The sequence below is a fragment of the Neoarius graeffei genome, chromosome 28 (genome assembly GCF_027579695.1).
Source record: "Neoarius graeffei isolate fNeoGra1 chromosome 28, fNeoGra1.pri, whole genome shotgun sequence".
NCBI classification, from domain to species: domain Eukaryota; kingdom Metazoa; phylum Chordata; class Actinopteri; order Siluriformes; family Ariidae; genus Neoarius; species Neoarius graeffei.
Genome location: NC_083596.1, coordinates 43,835,686 through 43,858,709, shown reverse-complemented (window position 1 = coordinate 43,858,709; position 23,024 = coordinate 43,835,686). Strand labels below are relative to the sequence as shown.

At 40.1% G+C, this 23,024-nt stretch overlaps 1 long non-coding RNA gene across 1 annotated transcript; it reads right to left on the bottom strand.

Moving 5' to 3' along the window:
* Positions 1 to 3,074: 3,074 nt before the first annotated feature.
* Positions 3,075 to 3,832, bottom strand: LOC132875559 (uncharacterized). The gene is made up of 2 exons (XR_009651841.1): positions 3,617 to 3,832; positions 3,075 to 3,516 (listed from the first exon to the last, which is right to left on the bottom strand). It is a non-coding gene; the product is annotated as an uncharacterized LOC132875559 (long non-coding RNA).
* Between the last annotated feature and the right edge of the window lie 19,192 nt (positions 3,833 to 23,024).

Below are 23,024 nucleotides of genomic sequence, written 5' to 3'. Positions count from 1 at the left end.
CTGTTCCTTTTTTGTACCTTTAACTTTTCCAGCCTCTTATTGCCCCTGTCCCAACTTTTTTGAGATGCGTTGCTGTCATGAAATTTCAAATGAGCCAATATTTGGCATGAAATTTCAAAATGTCTCACTTTCGACATTTGATATGTTGTCTATGTTCTATTGTGAATACAATATCAGTTTGAGATTTATAAATTATTGCATTCCGTTTTTATTTACAATTTGTACTTTGTCCCAACTTTTTTGGAATCGGGGTTGTATATTAAAAAGTGAAATGAAGTTGACCAGACAAAACATGAAACATCTTGGGTTCATTCCACCTGCAATGAAATACAAGTCAAAATAAATTTAGAAATCACTGCTTTCTTCTTTTATTTTCCATACCATCCCAACATTTTCTGATTTGGGGCTGTGCATACACCAACTCAGATTATTAATTCGGTGCTACTGAATGTTCCAAAAATGCCTTTTAACTTAAGGCCAAGGCCTCTTAAATTTCTGTTAGTGATGATGAGTGATTACAGCTGGTAGTTTCTCTGTGCCAACATAAAAAGATTGCCATCAAAGTATCAAACTGATTCAAATGATAATGTCTCATCTCATCTCATTATCTGTAGCCGCTTTATCCTGTTCTACAGGGTCGCAGGCAAGCTGGAGCCTATCCCAGCTGACTACGGGCGAAAAGCGGGGTACACCCTGGACAAGTCACCAGGTCATCACAGGGCTGACACAGACAACCATTCACACTCACTGTCAATTTAGATTCACCAGTTAACCTAACCTGCATGTCTTTGGACTGTGGGGGAAACCGGAGCACCCGGAGGAAACCCATGCGGACACGGGGAGAACATGCAAACTCCACACAGAAAGGCCTTCGCTGGCCCCGGGGCTCGAACCCAGGACCTTCTTGCTGTGAGGCGACAGCGCTAACCACTACACCACCGTGCCGCCCTCAAATGATAATGTGTCCTATAATTTAATAAATTAAAATAATCTAATCATTGATAAATTGCTGTTGTATAAGCAGAATAAAACCCCTCACTATGTCAATATGAGTACTGGTAACAGTAACCCTTCCCATCGCTTCACATCAGGCAGCATCATACCATCCAGTGTGCATTATTTTCCTTACATAATCTATATACTGTATGTTTGGAAGTTATAAAGTAGCAGCTTCAGTAAATTGATTCAAATTCTTAACAAATTTAACATTGAAGAATTCACATTTTTTGCTCACATTTTTTGTTTACTTGGTAAACGGCAGCAAATTTATTATTTGTAACAAAAATCAGTGTTTACAGTGTGAGGTGAATCTGTATTTTGTGACTTTTCCTTCTATTTTCAGTAAATTTAACCCCCCCACTTTTTCTTCCTAATTGTGCCTTTGCACTTGTCCACTTGCACGTCACTGCAAATCAGTAGAACATTCTTATCTGCTTTATTTTTCATTTTATTCATATTTATCTAACAGTAACAATACTCATTAACTGATATCAGTATTTATGACGTACATGTGTCAGATTTAACCAAATAGGTCATTTTCATCTGCTGCCCCTGATCAGGTTGGTGTTTCAAAAAGAAAAACAAACAGCACAAAATTAACACATAAGACAGGGATTTAAAAAAATATATATCCCTGATTACATAAGACATACAATACCAAACACACTTAACACATAACATCACCCATGATACAATCCAACACAAATTTATGTAAACATTATAAACATGCTACACATGCCATATCGCCAGGAGTTTGTGGACACATGACTATTACACTCAGATGTGCTTGTTGAACATACCATTCCAGATTCCCTATGATTCCAGGAAGGCTTTCCACTACATTTTGGAGCACAGCTGTGGGGCTTCAGCAACAAGAGTACAGTGAGGTCAGGTACTGATGTCAGACAAGTAAGTTTGGAGCTCAGCTGGCATTCCAGTTCATCCTAAAGGTGTTCAGTGGGGTTGAGGTCAGGGCTCTGTGCAGGTCACTCGAGTTCTTCTACTTTTGGCCATATAGTTTATATATAGTTTGGCTGGCTCACAATTGCAAATGTGACTCATACAAATGTAATGTAACATTTAAATTTTGCAGTGTACATTTGTGAAGCTCAGCAGCTTGTCCTTGAAGGGGGCTAATAATTCTAGAGTTCTGGGCTGTGGATTCTTCAACCTGCATGCTTCAAAATGGAGTTCTGAAAAAATAGTGTTCTCTTTGTTGGCACATGCAAATAAGAAGACAAATGCCTAGAACCTGAAAAGAGTCATAGTTTACATCTTACCAGTGGTGAATATAAATTGTTACCGTAATGTTCACCCTGCCAATGATGAACGAGGACACAATACCTGGACTATAGGTTATAGCCTGCTTGATCCATCCTGGTGCCCTGTGTCTGGTCGGAGTTTTATCGCCCCACTCCTGTGAAGGACGGCCCCATGAGGACAGTTGAGGGTTATACCTGTTAAAACTGTTAATATTATAGTCAGGCTGTCTGTTGTTGCCCAAATGAGGATGGGTTCCCTTTTGAGTCTGGTTCCTCTCGAGGTTTCTTCCTCATGTCGTCTGAGGGAGTTTTTCCTTGCCACCGTCGCCACAGGCTTGCTCATTGGGGATAGATTAGGGATAAAATTAGCTCATGTTTTAAGTCGTTCAAATTCTGTAAAGCTGCTTTGCGACAATGTTTATTGTTAAAAGTGCTGTACAAATAAACTTGATTTGATTTGATTATAGGCCATATGACACAGATGATGCTATAACACTGTGCTTATCTCTGGAAATTCTAAAAGATATCCAAAACCAAGGGCAATTCAAGAGTTTTATTGGTTATATGTTTAATTGTAAACTCCTTTGTAGCAATAATATGAGTTTAGTCTAATCCAGAATCTCCAGACATTTTGTCTCAGCACTTGACATTGTTTATAGAAAAGCTCTGACACACACACACACACACACACACACACACACACACACACACTAAAAAAAAAAACAAAACAGGCAAAACACTGATATACTTACACCTCTAGATTTGGTTTGACATTTTAGTCCATGAAGAATAAAAAAGAAGAATGAACAAGCATACATTCTGACAGATTTTATTTGAATCTTTATGTCATACATTCATATATAGAAATTAGGATGCATTCATATAAAAAGAATAGCAAAGCATTTATATAAAAATAACAATACATCAATAATGGCTAATACAATGTTATGCAATACAATAGGGTTTTTTTCATCAAAAAATGGAATGAAATAAAAAAACAAAAACAAACCACCATCGGAGCCAAACGGGGAGTGTTTTCAAATACTTTCATACTTTTGTGACCATAACAGAGTGTGATTTGTTTCCACTGCCTTGTACTGCACATTTAGGACTGTTGAAGCAAAAAAGCATAAAAGATGATGACAATGATGAGGAAAATGATGCCAATCACCAGGGCGATGATATTCAATTTCTTGGCCAACCTGGAATGCGCATTAGCTCTTGTAGTATCACCAATAAGGTTAGCTGTGTCCGTCTATGATGAAAAAGTTATGATATTTATTTCCTTCTTCATTCTTTTTTATTTAAAATGAGAGATAAAACTAGTAATGAAGATATGATGTTAAATTACTTACCCGGCAGGAGAACACAATTGCAACAATTCCAATTGGAGTACAGCAGCATATTGTGTTAAAGATGGACCAAGCCAAGTATGTGGGTGCACTGGATACACCAGTAGCCAAAGCTGCTTTTCCTTCCATCTTTCAAATGTTTTCTCTGCGTCAGTGTGTATGCACTGGCCACAAGTAAGGCTTCAATGGGAATGTGGGGTGGGTGTTAGCAGCAGGCTTAGATCTTCACTGTGGGATGTGGCCGAGGGGTGCAAGAGCTGTATGATGTAATCAGTTCATTTCTTGGGACCAAGTATAATTCTGTACTAACTGCACATTTAACCACTTTTTTTCGAGAAATGTCATTTGTTTTTTGTCTCATCTGTTTTATTTATAACCTCAAATCAGAAAAAGTTGGGGCATTATGGAAAATGCAAAAAAAAAAAAAAAAAATGGCAGGGGCTCTGCCATGTCTACATGCGCTCAAGACTCCCAGAGTACACAGCAGCCTTCAAACAAGGCTGCCATGGACTACAATCACCAAGAAGCACCGCAACACCCTCTGCCTCTGGAATTCTGATTAGTGCTACACCTGCTCCACATTTCAGTCAGTCACCATGCTATACTTAAGGACTCTTACTCAGTCAGTTCATTGTGAAGTAAATGTTCAGTATTATTGCTTGACTTTACCAAGCCTTTTATGCTTGCATAGATCATTTGGATTGACCTTGTTTGTGTATTTTTGGATTTTGTCTCCTGCGCTACCTTTGATCTGTGCCTTTTCACTGGCCAAAAAAGCCCAACAGCGTCTGTACTTCCTCCGCAAACTGAGGAGGGCAACAGCCCTGGCCCCCATCATGCACACTTTCTACAGAGGCACCATCGAGAACATTCTGACCAGCTGCATCACCGTGTGGTACTGCGCCTGCACCATGTCCTGCTGCAAGTCTCTGCAGCGCATCGTGAGAGCAGCTGAGAGGATCATTGGTGTCTCTCTCCCTTCTTTAATGGATATTTATAACTCCCGCCTCACCCGCAAAGCCATCAGGATTGCAGGTGACCCCACCCACCCATCTCACAGTCTCTTCAGCCTGCTGCCGTCGGGGAGGAGACTGCGGAGTCTCCGGGCCAAAACCAGCAGGCTCAAGGACAGTTTCTTTCACCAGGCAGTCAGGAGGCTCAACTCCCTCCCTGTTCTGCCCTTCCTCCCCCCTCTGCCCCCTGCCACAGATTCTGCTCGCACACCCCCCTTCAGCATCTGACATGTCATCCTCCAGTCCCCCCCCCCAACACACACACACACACACACACACACACACACACACACACACACACATATATACATACATCTCATCGTTCATTAACACACTGAACTCAGGGACCGCACATCTCACTTTACCTCGCTCATTTGCACTATTCCGCACTACCTCATCTTAACAGCTGCTAGTTTGTTTATTCTACTTATTTCATGTTTCATGTTTACCTGCGAGGGCGGCACGGTGGTGTAGTGGTTAGCGCTGTCGCCTCACAGCAAGAAGGTCCTGGGTTCGAGCCCCGGGGTCGGCGAGGGCCTTTCTGTGCGGAGTTTGCATGTTCTCCCTGTGTCCGCGTGGGTTTCCTCCGGGTGCTCCGGTTTCCCCCACAGTCCAAAGACATGCAGGTTAGGTTAACTGGTGACTCTAAATTGAGCGTAGGTGTGAATGTGAGTGTGAATGGTTGTCTGTGTCTATGTGTCAGCCCTGTGATGACCTGGCGACTTGTCCAGGGTGTACCCCGCCTTTCGCCCGTAGTCAGCTGGGATAGGCTCCAGCTTGCCTGCGACCCTGTAGAAGGATAAAGCGGCTAGAGATAATGAGATGAGATGAGATGAGATGTTTACCTGCTATACCTCAAGTGCCCTTGACTGTTTGGTTATTTGAACCAATTTACTGTATGTGTGTAAGTGTGTGTGTGTGTAAGTGTGTGTGTGTGTGTATATATGAGTGTTTAGTCTACGTCTAGTTCATATTTAGAGTGTTTATACTGTTTATATTGTCTGTTTGAGTGTTTAGTCTGTGTGTAGTTCTTATCTAGTGTTTACACTGTTTATATTGTCTGAGTGTTTAGTCTATGTCTAGTTCCTATCTAGAGTGTTTTATACTGGTTATATTGTTGTTTGTTTTTTTTCAATTATTCTATTTTTATTTATTGCATTGCCTGTTTGCACCGTGGGTCAGAGAGGACTGAAATTTCATCTGTGCTGTATGTCGAGCATGTATAGCATATATGACAATAAAGTTGACTTGACTTGACTTGCCTGTCCCTTGCCCCACCCTGATGTTGATTTTTGGATTACGATTTGGATTTGTCTGCTGGTTTGCTGATTAAAACTCTCATGCATTTATATCCATCTGTCGCCTGCATATCTGACACAGGTACAAAAACCAGGGTCTGTCCTGGAATGGGGTTATGTCAGTGCCCTTGGCAAAGGTGGCATGGTGGTGTAGTGGTTAGCACTGTCGCCTCACAGTAAGAAGGTTTTTAGTTCGAGCCCAGGAGGGGCCTTTCTGTGTGGAGTTTGCATGTTCTCCCTATGTCTGCTTGGGTTTGCTCCGGTTTTCCCCACAGTTCAAAGACATGCGGTTAGGCTAACATGGCCTTGGGCTGAAGGCACCTAAATAAATATAATAAGGCACCTAATGCCCAACTGCTCCCCAGGTGCTGTAGCATAGCTGCCCACTGCTCTGGGTATGTGTGTGTGCTCATTGCTCACGTGTGCGTGCATGTGTGCGTTCACTACTTCAGATGGGTTAAATGCAGAGAGGAATTTTCACTGTGTACATGTGATAAATAAACATAAGGGGCATAACATAAATAAACTTCAGGGGCAGCATGGTGGTGTAGTGGTTAACACTGTTGCCTCACAGCAAGAAGGTTCTGGGTTCAAGCCCAGCGGCCAGCAGGGGCCTTTCTGTGTGGAGTTTGCATGTTCTCCCCATGTCTGTGTGGGTTTCCTTTGGGTGCTCCGGTTTCCCCCACAGTTCAACCTAACACGTGGTTAGGTTAACATGGATGGCCCTGGCCTTGGGCTGAAGTGCCCTTGAGCAAGGCACCTAACCCCCAAATGCTCTCTGGGTGCTGTAGCATAGCTGCCCACTGCTCTGGGTATAGTATGTGTGTGCTCATTGCTCACTTGTGTGTGTGTGCATGTGTGTGTTCACTGCTTCAGATGGGTTAAATGCAGAGTATGAATTTCACTGTGCTTTAGTGTGGATGTGATAAATAAAGGCTTCTTCTGAAAAAAAAAATGCTTCTAAAGTTGTTGCCGTTCTTCTTTTTACACTTCTGTGATGGCAGCATTAATGCAGAAAAGTGCGCTGAGATTTTGGAGCAACATATGCGGCATCCAAGACGACATCTTTTCCAGAGATATTTCAACAAGACAATGCAAAACCACATTCTGCACACAATTACAAAGGCATCACTGCAGAAGAAGAGGGTGCCTGTCCCCTCTGTCCCCAGGAGAGAATGTGTGGTGAATTTTGAAATGAAAAATATGACAATGATGACCCTGTACTGTTACACACCTTAAGACCTGTTTGCAGGAAGAACGGGACAAAAATAACACCTGAAACACTTCATCACTTGGTGTCTTCTGTCCCTAAACATCTACTAAGTGTTGTGAGAGGGAATGGCAACATTATAAAGTGGTAAATGCTTTACCGTCCCAACTTTTTTGAAACGTGTTGCAAGAATCACAATTGAAATGTGTTTATTTTGGGAAAAAACAACAACTATAAAATTCACAAGGTAAAATGCCAAATGATGTGCTGTTGTGTTGTTTTGATTGCAATACAGGTCAAATATTATTTACAAATGATTGTGTTCAGTTTTAATTTCAATTTCAACATACCGTCCCAACTTTTACTGATTTGGGGTTGTTTTTGTTGTTTTTGTTTTTCTATTGTATTGTTTATCAAAATTCTGAAATGTGTATATTTCAGATTAGTTTTAGTACATGCAAGTTGTTTATATTTTATTTTAAAATTGATATGTGAAAACACAAACATCCAAAATCTTTTTCAGTGATTGAATCTCAAATGTGGCACGGTGGTGTAGTGGTTAGTGCTGTCGCCTCACAGCAAGAAGGTCCTGGGTTTGAGCCCAGCGGCTAACGAAGGCCTTTCTACGTGGAGTTTGCATGTTCTCCCTGTGTCTGCGTGGGTTTCCTCTGGGTGCTCTGGTTTCCCCCACAGTCCAAAGACATGCAGCTTAGGCTAATTGGTGGTTCTAAATTGATCGTAGGTGTGAGTGTGAATGTTTGTGTCTCTATGTGTCAGCCCTGCGATGACTTGGTGACTTGTCCAGGGTGTACCCTGCTTCTCACCCACAGTCAGCTGGGATAGGCTCAAGCTTGCCTGCGACCCTGAATAGGAGGATGTGGCTCCAGATAATGGATGGATGAATCACAAGTGACATGCTAGTGGTCAGATAGTGTACTACAACCCTGATTCCAAAAAAGTTGGAACAAAGTACAAATTGTAAATAAAAATGGAGTGCAATAATTTACAAATCTCAAAAACTGATATTTTATTCACAATAGAACATAGACAACATATCAAATGTCGAAAGTGAGACATTTTGAAATTTCATGCCAAATATTGGCTCATTTGAAATTTCATGACAGCAACATATCTCAAAAAAGTTGGGACAGGGGCAATAAGAGGCTGGAAAAGTTAAAGGTACAAAAAAGGAACAGCTGGAGGACCAAATTGCAACTCATTAGGTCAATTGGCAATAGGTCATTAACATGACTGGGTATAAAAAGAGCATCTTGGAGTGGCAGCAGCTCTCAGAAGTAAAGATGGGAAGAGGATCACCAATCCCCCTAATTCTGCGCCGACAAATAGTGGAGCAATATCAGAAAGGAGTTCGACAGTGTAAAATTGCAGAGTTTGAACATATCATCATCTACAGTGCATAATATCATCAAAAGATTCAGAGAATCTGGAAGAATCTCTGTGCGTAAGGGTCAAGGCCGGAAAACTATACTGGGTGCCCGTGATCTTCGGGCCCTTAGATGGCACTGCATTACATACAGGCATGCTTCTGTATTGGAAATCATAAAATGGGCTCAGGAATATTTCCAGAGAACATTATCTGTGAACACAATTCACCGTGCCATCCGCCGTTGCCAGCTAAAACTCTATAGTTCAAAGAAGAAGCCGTATCTAAACATGATCCAGAAGCGCAGACGTCTTCTCTGGGCCAAGGCTCATTTAAAATGGACTGTGGCAAAGTGGAAAACTGTTCTGTGGTCAGACAAATCAAAATGTGTAGTTCTTTATGGAAATCAGGGACGCTGTGTCATTCGGACTAAAGAGGAGAAGGACGACCCAAGCTGTTATCAGCGCTCAGTTCAGAAGCCTGCATCTCTGATGGTATGGGGTTGCATTAGTGCGTGTGGCATGGGCAGCTTACACAACTGGAAAGACACCATCAATGCTGAAAGGTATATCCAGCTTCTAGAGCAACATATGCTCCCATCCAGACGACGTCTCTTTCAGGGAAGACCTTGCATTTTCCAACATGACAATGCCTAACCACATACTGCATCAATTACAGCATCATGACTGCGTAGAAGAAGGGTCCGGGTACTGAACTGGCCAGCCTGCAGTCCAGATCTTTCACCCATAGAAAACATTTGGCGCATCATAAAACGGAAGATACGACAAAAGTCCTAAGACAGTTGAGCAACTAGAATCCTACATTAGACAAGAATGGGTTAACATTCCTATCCCTAAACTTGAGCAACTTGTCTCCTCAGTCCCCAGACGTTTACAGACTGTTGTAAAGAGAAAAGGGGATGTCTCACAGTGGTAAACATGGCCTTGTCCCAACTTTTTTGTTGTTGTCATGAAATTTAAAATCACCTAATTTTTCTCTCTAAATTATACATTTTCTCAGTTTAATCATTTGATATGTCATCTATGTTCTATTCTGAATAAAATATGGAATTTTGAAACTTCCACATCATTGCATTCCGTTTTTATTTACAATTTGTACTTTGTCCCAACTTTTTTGGAATCGGGGTTGTAGGTTATACAATGCAAAACTCATACTCTATGTTGTGAGAAGGTCCTGGGTTCAAGCCCAGCAGCCGACGAGCACCTTTCTGTGTGGAGTTTGCATGTTCTCCCCGTGTCCGCGTGGGTTTCCTCCGGGTGCTCTGTTTTCCCCCACAGTCCAAAGACATGCAGTTTAGGCTAATTGGTGGCTCTAAATTGACCGTAGGTGTGAATGGTTGTTTGTCTCTGTGTCAGCCCGCTTCTCACCCACAGTCAGCTGGGATAGGCTCCAGCTTGCCTGCGACCCTGTAGAAGGCAAGGCAAGGCAAGTTTATTTATATAGCACATTTCATACACAGTGGCAGTTCAATGTGCTTTACAGAAGTAAAAGCAAAACAGTAAGCAATAGAAAATAAAATTACATAAAATAAATGGGGAAGAAAAATAATAAGAATTAAACAATAGTAGAAATAAAATAATAAAATGAAATAAAAGTTCAATTAAAAAACAGCAGAATAAAATAGAATAAAAGTTAAGTAAAATTTAAAACATGCAGAGACTGTAAAAGTAAAGAGTTTAAAACATGTAGAGATGACAATATTAATAATTTAGAACAATAATGTAGAACAAGATAAGCGGCTACAGATAATGGATGGGTGGATGGATGATAGTATGTGTTGAATTTGCTAATTATAACTGATCTTTTCCTCTCTATAATCATTTAAATTCAGTTATATTTTGTTAAATACAGATAATTTTTAGTGACAGCTAAAAGAACGATTTTTAATTCAAGAGCTAAAAGCATAAAAACACTTTACAATACTATTCTGCAACTCATAGGAAACTAAGTAGGAATGAATTTGTAGTACTGTATTAACAATTATCTAAGTCCTACAAGCTACTAAGCATTACTAGCTACTTGCTCAGTAAGTATGTTAGTATGAGTTAACTATTTTAAAATAAGCATTAATTTTTGAGTCTTGCATTCCTTCTGCAGAACTACCCATGCCTATGGTGCTTTTAAAATGACTACTGATTTATGGACTGATCACATCAACATTAATTTCCAGTAGTTAAACCATACCTTCCTCCTGGAGATCTACATACTACCTAATATACCTCAACATATTTCAGTACCTTAGTGTCTAAAATGTAAAATGTCGACATGTGTCATAGATCTCCTCAGGGTCAGAGCACTGTATATATTTAGCTGGTCAAGTTTTAAAAGAGTTGTAAATAATTTATTTTAAGTAACAAAACTCAGATTAATATATCCCTAACCAAATCAGATACTTTGTGACTGAAGAAATAAGTACAAACAAACTTGAAAAAAAACCCATTCTGCATAACATTAATGCATACTTGCTTTTTATGCCTCCGCCACCATAAGGTGCAGGAGGCATTATGTTTTCGGGTTGTCTGTCTGTCTGTGCGTCCGTCTGTGCCTCCGTGTGTCCATCCCGAAACCTTGTGAACGCGATATCTCAAAGGCTAATGAAAGGAATTTCACCAAACTTTCACCATTTGTGCACTTTGGGACAAACATGAACTGATTAGATTTTGAGATCAAAAAGTCTAAGGTCAAGGTCACTGTGAGGTCAAATGTCTGTCCACAAACCTTGTGAACACAATATCTCCAAGGCAGATGAAAGGAATTTCACCAAACTTTCACCATGTGTGGATTTGGGGACAAAGATAAACTGATTAGATTTTGAGATCAAAAGGTCTAAGGTCAAGGTCACTGTGAGGTCAAATGTCTGTCTGAAAACCTTGTGAACACAATATCTCCAAGGCGAATGAGAGGAATTTCACCAAACTTTCACCATTTGTGCGCTTTGGGACAAACATGAACTGATTAGATTTTGAGATCAAAAGGTTTAAGGTCAAGGTCATTGTGAGGTCAAATGTCTGTCTGAAAACCTTGTGAACACAATGTCTCCAAGGCGAATGAAAGGAATTTCACCAAACTTTCACCATTTGTGCGCTTTGGGACAAACATGAACTGATTAGATTTTGAGATCAAAAGGTTTAAGGTCAAGGTCGTTGTGAGGTCAAATGTCTGTCCGAAAACCTTGTGAACACACTATCTCCAAGGCAAATCAAAGGAATTTCACCAAACTTTCACCATTTGTGGATTTGGGGACAAAGATAAACTGATTAGATTTTGAGATCAAAAGGTCTAAGGTCAAGGTCACTATGAGGTCAAATGTCTGTCCGAAAACCTTGTGAACACAATATCTCCAAGGCGAATGAAAGGAATTTCACCAAACTTTCACCATTTGTGGATTTGGGGACAAAGATAAACTGATTAGATTTTGAGATCAAAAGGTCTAAGGTCAAGGTCACTGTGAGGTCAAATATCTGTCCGAAAACCTTGTGAACACAATGTCTCCAAGGCTGATACAAGTAATTTCACCAGGTCGCGATTACTGTGAGGTCAAATGTCCATCCCCAAATCACAACTTAATAAGGCATTTAGTCTACCGGGTGGAGGCATCCCCATCGACGCCGTTGGCATCGAGTTCTATCTAGTTATTTGATTAACTTAAAACATGGGGAAAAAAGAAAATGTTTCATGGCATGTGCAGTAGTTTACCGATATCCTTCCTGTTGTAAAGTCTCGCAACTTAATTAATTTGTTAGGTCTTAATTGACTCATGAGAACTCGTTACTCTTGTCAAAAGTTGTCATTAAGTATTGTCATCAGAGCATGGAAAATTTTCTGACTCTTCAAACCTTGTACACTTGGCAACAACGAGCTTCTCTAAGCAGCTGACTGAGAAGCTGAAAATGAAGTTAATTAATGCTTGGTGAAAAGATTATGTTTTTAAAAAGATATAGAATTGCTCGCAAAAAATTCCAGCTCGCAATTTCCAAGAAACGCCAATTAAGGGAACTGTAGAAATCAAGGCAAGCTCTGGAAGACCAAGAACACTCCCAGATGAAACTACCCATGTGCTGGGAAGAAAGACAAAGCCTTCCTGCCATTTCACCCCCCTTAGGCCACATCCCACAATGATTATCTAAAACTGCTGCTCAGACCCATCCCACATTCCTCCTGAAACCTTACTCATGCAGTCATTATATACACACGCACGCAGAGAAAATGACTGGAAAATGGAAGGAAAAGCAGCTGTGCCTACTGGTGTATCCAGTGCACCCACATACCTGGCTTGGCCCATCTTTAACACAATATTCTGCTGTACTCCAATTGGAATCGTTGAAATTGTGTTTAAGTATTTTAACATCCTTTCTTCATTATTTGTTTTATCTTTCACTTAAAATAAAAAAGAATGAAGAAGGAAATAAACATAATAACTTTTTCATTATAGACAGACACAGCTAATCTTATTGGTAAGACTGCAAGAGCCAATGCACATTCCAGGTTGGTCAAGAAATTGAATATCGCCACACTAATATATATCGTCGACATTTTAGCTTGTTTTTTGGGAAAACCAGATGTCGAGTTCTCAATGCCAAAGGTGAACATGACCATCCAGTTTGTTATCAGAGAAAGGCAACATCTCATCTCATCTCATTATCTCTAGCCGCTTTATCCTTCTACAGGGTCGCAGGCAAGCTGGAGCCCATCCCAGCTGACTACGGGCGAAAGGCGGGGTACACCCTGGACAAGTCGCCAGGTCATCACAGGGCTGACACATAGACACAGACAACCATTCACACTCACATTAGAAAGGCAACATCATAAATCAAAATGTATACAGTGTCTTGCAAAAGTATTCATCCCCCTTGGTGGTTTTCTTGTTTTGTTGCATTACAAGATGGAATTAAAATGGATTTTTGGAGGGTTAGCACCATTTGATTTACACAACATGCCTACAACTTTAAAGGTGAAAATTGTTGTTTTATTGTGACACAAACAATAATTAAGATGAACACCCCCCGAAATCTGGAGTGTGTGTATAGATAGTCACCCCCTCCTATGAAACCCCTAAATAAGAGCTGGTCCAAACAATTCACATCATAAGTCACATAATTAGTTGATTAAGATCCACCTGTGTACAATTAAAGTGTCACATGATCTGTCACAAGATGTCTGTATACACTACCGTTCAAAAGTTTGGGGTCACCCAGACAATTTTGTGTTTTCCATGAAAAGTCACACTTTTATTTACCACCATAAGTTGTAAAATGAATAGAAAATATAGTCAAGACATTTTTCTGGCCATTGTGAGCATTTAATCGACCCCACAAATTAATGTGATGCTCCAGAAACTCAATCTGCTCAAAGGAAGGTCAGTTTTATAGCTTCTCTAAAGAGCTAAACTGTTTTCAGCTGTGCTAACATGATTGTACAAGGGTTTTCTAATCATCCATTAGCCTTCTGAGGCAATGAGCAAACACATTGTACCATTAGAACACTGGAGTGAGAGTTGCTGGAAATGGGCCTCTATACACCTATGTAGATATTGCACCAAAAACCAGACATTTAGTAGAATTTAGCAAGAATAGTCATTTACCACATTAGCAATGTACAGTGGTGCTTGAAAGTTTGTGAACCCTTTAGAATTTTATATTTCTGCATAAATATGACCTAAAACATCATCAGATTTTCACACAAGTCCTAAAAGTAGATAAAGAAAGCCCAGTTAAACAAATGAGACAAAAATATTATACTTGGTCATTTATTTATTGAGGAAAATGATCCAATATTACACATCTGTGAGTGGCAAAAGTATGTGAACCTTTGCTTTCAGTATCTGGTGTGACCCCCTTGTGCAGCAATAACTGCAACTAAACGTTTCCGGTAACTGTTGATCAGTCCTGCACGCCGGCTTGGAGGAGTTTTAGTCCATTCCTCCATACAGAACAGCTTCAACTCTGGGATGTTGGTGGGTTTCCTTACATGAACTGCTCGCTTCAGGTCCTTCCACAACATTTTGATTGGATTAAGGTCAGGACTTTGACTTGGTCATTCCAAAACATGAACTTTATTCTTCTTTAACCATTCTTTGGTAGAATGACTTGTGTGCTTAGGGTCGTTGTCTTGCTGCATGACCCACCTTCTCTTGAGATTCAGTTCATGGACAGATGTCCTGACATTTTCCTTTAGAATTCACTGGTATAATTCAGAATTCATTGTTCCATCAATGATGGCAAGCCGTCCTCGCCCAGATGCACCAAAACAGGCCCAGAGGGCAATTCCATGTAAATGTCAACCTCACCATGCAAAAATAAAGCAACATGTAATACATCAAAACCACTCCCAGAGATATCACTTAGGCCTGTATTTTACAGATGTGAATAAGTTGAACCAATTTGTAACCAACCTAAAATCAACTTTGATCATGTACAATTCTATATTATTGCCACAAGCCACAGAAATGTATGCAAAAATCCACAAAACAGCAAAACAATAGCCATCCTAAATATTATTTAAGAACTTTGATAGTTTTAGCTGATATTTAGAGAGTTTTTCAAAGGGTTATGGTGGTTAAATTGCTGATTTTCTAAACATATGCCATGTCTATTTCAGACGCGTCACATCCATAACGGAATTTCGTCACATCCATAACGCTGACTTTTCCTTCCGAAACTCTGCATGAAATACAAAATATTTTAAACAAAGATTTTTTTAATATTCACCTTGGACCCCTCTATCAAATGGATCTCTCCATTTCGACATTAGGTTTACAATTTCACAGAGTTTGATAAAAATGTACAGTCACCCAAGAAAAGTGATACTTTTTCTGTCACATCCATAACGCATCTTTTATTGGCATTTTCTGGCATGCCCTAGATGTACTATGGGAATTGTTCTTGTTCTATCACTTCTCCAGTATGGTACAGCCTTAAAATATGCAACACCTGTTTAAATACTGGGAGACAATAAAACATGCACTGGGTCATTTGTTGCCATTTTGAGTTCAAGTGTCACGTCCATAACGCTGGAATTGCTCCAAACCATGATACTACCACCACCATATTTCACAGATGAGATAAGGTTCTTATGCTGGAATGCAGTGCTTTCCTTTCTCCAAACATAACGCTTCTCATTTAAACCAAAAAGTTCTATTTTGGTCTCATCCATCCACAAAACATTTATCTAATAGCCTTCTGGCTTGTCCAAGTGATCTTTAGCAAACTGCAGATGAGCAGCAATGTTCTTTTTGGAGAGCAGTGGCTTTCTCCTTGCAACCCTGCCATGCACACCATTGTTGTTCAGTGTTCTCCTGATGGTGGACTCATGAACATTAACATTAGCCAATGTGAGAGAGGCCTTCAGTTGCTTAGAAGTTACCCTGGGGTCCTTTGTGACCTCGCCAACTATTACATGCCTTGCTCTTGGAGTGATCTTTGTTGGTCAACCACTCCTGGGGAGGGTAACAGTGGTCTTGAATTTCCTCCATTTGTACACAGTCTGTCTGAATGTGGATTGGTGGAGTCCAAACTCTTTAGAGATGGTTTTGTAACCTTTCCCAGCCTGATGAGCATCAACAACATTTTTTCTGAGGTCCTCAGAAATCTCCTTTGTTCGTGCCATGATACACTTCCACAAACATGTGTTGTGAAGATCAGACTTTGATAGATCCCTGTTCTTTAAATAAAACAGGGTGCCCACTCACACCTGATTGTCATCCCATTGATTGAAAACACCTGACTCTAATTTCACCTTCAAATTAACTGTTAATCCTAGAGGTTCACATACTTTTGCCATTCACAGATATGTAATATTGGATCATTTTCCTCAATAAATAAATGACCAAGTATAATATTTTTGTCTCATTTGTTTAACTGGGTTTTCTTTATCTACTTTTAGGACTTGTGTGAAAATCTGATGATTTTTTAGGTCATATTTATGCAGAAACATAGAAAATTGTAAAGGGTTCACAAACTTTCAAGCACCACTGTATAGTGTGTATTTCTGATTAGTTTAAAGTGATCTTCATTGAAAAGAACAGTGCTTTTTTTTAAAAAATAAGGAAATTTCAAAGTGACCCCAAACTTTTGAACGGTAGTGTAAATCAACCTGTTCTGGAAGGACTCTGACTCTGCAACACTACTAAGCAAGCAACATGAAAGCCAAGGAGTACTCCAAACAGGTCAGAGACAAAGTTGTTAAGAAGTATGGATCAGGGTTGGGTTATAAAAAATATCCCAAACTTTGAATATCCCAGGGAGCACCATTAAATCCATTATAGCAAAATGGAAAGAATATGGCACCACTACAAACCTGACAAGAGAAGGCCGCCTACCAAAACTCACAGACCAGGGCCCTGTACTACGAAGCGGGTTTTCTGGCTTACCAGGGTAACTTCGAGAGTAACTTGATCACGTGCAGCGTAACTTCCCGATTAACCCATACTACGAAAGTTGGCTATGTTCAAACCAAGGTATGCTGCCATGGCAACTTATGCTGCATCTCAAACCTGCTCGTCTCAGGTTATGTTCTTGGTTAACCCGAGGTTTCCGATTAACCACACCCTTTTTAAACACCACCTCTCCACCGACATTTCCTCTAGAGACAATGCCAGCGTACCTGGATGACCCATGCGATATCAGAGCGCAGATTAGAGATGGGATTTATGGCTCTTTGATGGGATCCACATCTTTGTGATCTGTTCTTTGAAAAGAGCCGTTCAAAAGACTGGCTCATTTGGCTCTTTTTAAATATTTATTCAGTTTTAAGAAGACAGCGTCTAAAGAAGCCAGATCCCTCTGCTTAGACAGTGACATCAATATTTCTGGACATACCTTTTATATAAAGCAACCTAGACTTACATTATTGTAACCCCTAAACGCTCATAAATAACCATTAAAAAACAATGAGGGCTTCAATGAATGTCCATGCAGAACGGCTTTTCTGTAAAAAAAAAAAAAAGAACCCACTCAAGAACATAGTTATCAAGAACGCAAGAATATTTTATAGAAAAACACTTGTTTTACAAAAACATTTAAGTCTGAGATACAAAATAGATACAAAAATATAACACAAGAACTAGTTATCACACAAGAACATTTTAATAGAAAAAAACAAACTTTCTATATTAAAAATATTGAAATTGTAATAAAAATAGATACAACTAAACAGTCAGATAAATAGATAAAGTTATAACAAGAACACAAGATTATTTTAATAGGAAAAAACAAACTATTAATGCAAAAAATATATTATTATTAGAAAAATAGATACAACTAGACAAACAGATAAATAAATAAAATACACAAAAATAGAACAAACAAAATGACGATAGAATAAATTAAATGAACGTCCGTGAAAAGTAGTTTTCCCACAATATTATCATTAATATCACACAACAACATTATAAACTATATACAAAACAATTTGAACTATTAGGCAAACAGATAAAACTTGAATAAATAAAAGGCAAATGAATGCTTGCTTGCACGCGCGCACACACACACACACACACACCATTATGAATGATGTTTTTATATTTCATTTTCACCTGTTGCCAGGTGCGTTTGGCACTGCTGTTGCCTCTGAAATGTTCACAGGACATACACCAACTTAGTCAAAGGGACTGAACAGTCAGTCATCCTAATTCATGTGACTCTGTGCACATATCAGCTTAAGTAGGCTACTCCATGAATTTACCATACCAAATTTTATTCAGGATTTTTCGGAAATTAAACAAGCTACATATGACTGGGGCCATGTCGAAGGACCATTTTCTGTGACTTGTGATTGATCATGAAGCTTTCTCTCATCCTATACTTCTGTTCTGGAACATGTAGAAGGGAGAATGTACAGTGCTGCTTGAAAGTTTCTGAACCCTTTAGAATTTTCTATATTTCTGCATAAATATGACCTAAAACATCATCAGATTTTCACACAAGTCCTAAAAGTAGATAAAGAGAACCCAGTTAAACAAATGAGACAAAAATATTATACTTGGTCATTGATTTATTGAGGAAAATGATCCAATATCACATATCTGTGAGTGGGAAAAGTATGTGAACCTCTAGGATTAGCAGTTAATTTGAAGGTGAAATTAGAGTCAGGTGTTTTCAATCAACGGGATGACAATCAGGTGTGAGTGGGCACCCTGTTTTATTTAAAGAACAGGGATCTATCAAAGTCTGATCTTCACAACACATGTTTGTGGAAGTGCATCATGGCACGAACAAAGGAGGTTTCTGAGGACCTCAGAAAAAGCGTTTTTGATGCTCATCAGGCTGGAAAAGGTTACAAAGCCATCTCTAAAGAGTTTAGACTCCACCAATCCACAGTCAGACAGATTGTTTACAAATAGAGGAAATTCAAGACCATTGTTACCCTCCCCAGGAGTGGTCATCCAACAAAGATCACTCCAAGAGCAAGGTGTGTGATAGTCGGCGAGGCCACAAAGGACCCCAGGATAACTTCTAAGCAACTGAAGGCCTCTCTCACATTGACTACTGTTAATGTTCATGAGTCCACCATCAGGAGAACACTGAACAACAATAGTGTGCATGGCAGGGTTGCAAGAAGAAAGCCACTGCTCTCCAAAAAGAACATTGCTGCTCATCTGCAGTTTGTTAAAGATCACATGGGCAAGCCAGAAGGCTATTGGGAAAAATGTTTTGTGGACGGATGAGACCAAAATAGAACTTTTTGGTTCAAATGAGAAGCGTTATGTTTGGAGAAAGGAAAACACTGCATTTCAGCATAAGAACCTTATCCCATCTGTGAAACATGGTGGTGGTAGTATCATGGTTTGGGCCTGTTTTGCTGCATCTGAGCCAGGACGGCTTGCCATCATTGATGGAACAATGAATTCTGAATTATACCAGTGAATTCTAAAGGAAAATGTCAGGACATCTGTCCATGAACTGAATCTCAAGAGAAGGTGGGTCATGCAGCAAGACAACAACCCTAAGCACACAAGTCGTTCTACCAAAGAATGGTTAAAGAAGAATAAAGTTAATGTTTTGGAATGGCCAAGTCAAAGTCCTGACCTTAATCCAATCGAAATGTTGTGGAAGGACCTGAAGCGAGCAGTTCATGTGAGGAAACCCACCAACATCCCAGAGTTGAAGCTGTTCTGTACGGAGGAACGGGCTGAAATTCCTCCAAGCCAGTGTGCAGGACTGATCAACAGTTACCGGAAACGTTTAGTTGCAGTTATTGCTGCACAAGGGGGTCGCGCCAGATACTGAAAGCAAAGGTTCACATACTTTTGCCACTCACAGATACGTAATATTGGATCATTTTCCTCAGTAAATAAATGACCAAGTATAATATTTTTGTCTCATTTGTTTAACTGGGTTCTCTTTATCTACTTTTAGGACTTGTGTGAAAATCTGATGATGTTTTAGGTCATATTTATGCAGAAATATAGAAAATTCTAAAGGGTTCACAAACTTTCAAGCACCACTGTACTTGCGCATTTACCCGATCGGCAATTCGTTGCCAACATGCTTGCCGCTCCTTATTGGCAGCCGCTGTGTTAGATTTTGCTCTTAATGTTGTTTTGAACTCCTCGTAGCTTTGCATTATGACAGCGCATTCTTCCTCCGTGAAGTACGGCGACCGTGCCATTGTGAACAGTGGTGATTTGCGCTGATAACCTCCCTTTTAACGTGAACGCGCATTAACCCTGATTAGGTTAACACAGGTTCAACAAATCAACTTCATAACTGGCGTTGTAGTACTGTTTAACCCCAAACAAGATAACCAGGTTTTGTCAACCCCGGTTTAGCGGGGGAACCCTGGGTTGCTTCTGGGTAGGTTAACCTCCGTTCGTAGTACAGGACCCAGGCAAAGAGGGCATTAATCAGAGATGGAAAAACAACAACAACAACAACAAAACTAACACTGAAGGAGCTGCAAAGATCCACTCCAGAGATGGGAGTATCTGTCCATAGGACCACTTTAAGCCGTACACTCCACAGAGTGAGGCTTTATGGAAGAGTGACTAGAAAAGTCATTGCTTAAGAAAACATGTTTGGAGTTTTCCCAACAGCATATGGCAGACTCCCCAAACACATGGAAGAAGATTCTCTGGTCAGATGAGACTAAAATTGATCTTTTTGGCCATCATGGGAAATGCCATGTTTGGTGCAAACCCAACACCCTGAGAACACCATTCCTACAGTGAAGCATGATGGTGGAAGCATCATGCTGTGGGGATATTTTTCATCTGCAGGGACAGGAAAGCTGGTCAGGACTTAAAGCATATTATACAGAGCCATGGCCTCACTTTCGTTTATAAATGCCTTGAGACCTCAAGAATGGCACAGGAATAGTTTTAAGCATTAACAATAAATCTAATATTGTAATTTTTATGATTAAAGTGATTTATATAGGTAGCGGTCTGAGTGAATGACCTTGACATCCATAACGTTGCCATTTCTGCAACTCCGATCCTCCATTTTGAGCTACTTTATCACCATACCACATAGATGTGTTGCTGGCCAGTGCAGCAACATGACAGACAGTGGATTTACATTGCATTCATGGCCCAAGAATGTTCAAACTGCAAAAATTTGGACGCATTTTGTGGGAAGTTCACGGGCACATTGGGCGGCTACGAAGTGGTTTCTCCTCTGTTCTGCACATTTTATTGAAGACTTGTACGAAACCTCTGATCTGTTGAGGAGCATTGGTAATAAGCCTGTATTGAAAGAGGGTGTAGTACCAATAATTAAAGGAAAACAAGAAAATTATTTATTTATTTTTTTTAAAAGGAAATTTCAGTTGCACCAGTCCTCCCGGAGTGAGCTGAGGGTTGTTGCTAAAACCCGGGATGGAACGGGACGTGACATATTGCTCAGGCAGTGACCTCCCCGTGGTTGTTGCTAAAACCGGTGACGTCCCGTTCCGTCCCGGGTTTTAGTAATTGCTTGAGCTGAGCAGTAATGGCGGAGTACTTCGTATGGACAAAATAGAGAATGAGTGGAGCAGCCGTCTTATTTCTAAACTGGATATTGCTGCCATCTCGCCCTTACATGGAAGAAGTGAATGAACAGAGAACTGAACGAACAACTGAAAGTCAGATTGTTTCAAAACAATCGGCCACAAGGTCGGCCTTCAAGAAGCGAGAACACAAACGGGTAAGCTCTGACTCTCATTTGGATATAAAACAACAAATACACGTTGTTTACCTGCATTTAGATTAATACATGTAACTTGTATTGTGTGTTTAAGTTACCGGTATAAGATTATTTAATTTGCTTCAGAATGTGATTGTCTTAGTTCATCTGATTATTTAATTAGCCTTTTACATTTTATCAGTGAAAATGCATGCATGTACATGCATGTTGCATAAGTTATAACACCCATCCTGTTTTAATGAGAGTCAACCCACAATCAATGAAATCAAATCAGTCTTAGTTGAGCAAGTCGGAAATGGTATTTCTTACTTTCACCATAAATTATGACTTTGGTCTATAGCTGTCAAAGGCCTCGGCCTTAAAACCGGTTACTGCAGTGATGTCACGCACTCAGGCATGGCTAGCTCAGCGGGGCAGCTCAAATGCCAACTTTGCGGTCGATTTTAACTCTCAAAAAATATATATATTTTTATTCCCATTTATGCAGCAGAGTCAAGGATGGAGGTACCGTACTATCCACTCAGAAAGTTATTTAAAAATAAAGGTTTTGTGTATCTGCTTTAAGGAAAGCTTGATGGCACTAAATACAGGGCAATTCTGGAGGAAAACTTGTTTGAGTCAGCCAAAGGTTTGAGACTGGGACACAGGTTCATGTTCCAGCAGGACAATGACCCTAAACATACTGCTAAAGCTACACTGGAGTGGTTTAAAGGGAAACATTTAAATGTCTTAGAATGGCCTAGTCAAAGCCCAGATCTCAATGCACTTGAGAATCTGTGACATAACTTGAAGATTGCTGTACACCAATGCAACCCATCTAACTTGAAGGAGTTGGAGCAGTTTTGCCTTGAGGAATGGGCAAAAATCCCAGTGGCTAGATGTGCTAAGCTAATAGAGACATACTCCAAGAGACTTGCAGCTGTAAATGCAGCAAAAGGTGGCTCTACAAAGTATTGACTTGGGGAGTGTGAATACCTATGCACAGATTTCTGTTTTTTTCATCTTCATTATTGTTTGTGTCACAAAAACAACAAATTTCACCTTTAAAATTGTAGGCAAGTTGTGTAAATCAAATGGTGCTAACCCCCCAAAAATTCATTTTAATTCCAGCTTGTAATGCAACAAAACAGGACAAACACCAAGGAGGATGAATACTTTTGCAAGACACTGTATGTGTTCAATAAAAAAAAAAAAAACAATACATTTCATGACGGTAGCGGCATGGTGGTGTAGTGGTTAGCGCTGTCGCCTCACAGCAAGAAGGTCCGGGTTCGAGCCCCATGGCCGGCGAGGGCCTTTCTGTGCGGAGTTTTCATGTTGTCCGCGTGGGTTTCCTCCAGGTGCTCCGGTTTCCCCCACAGTCC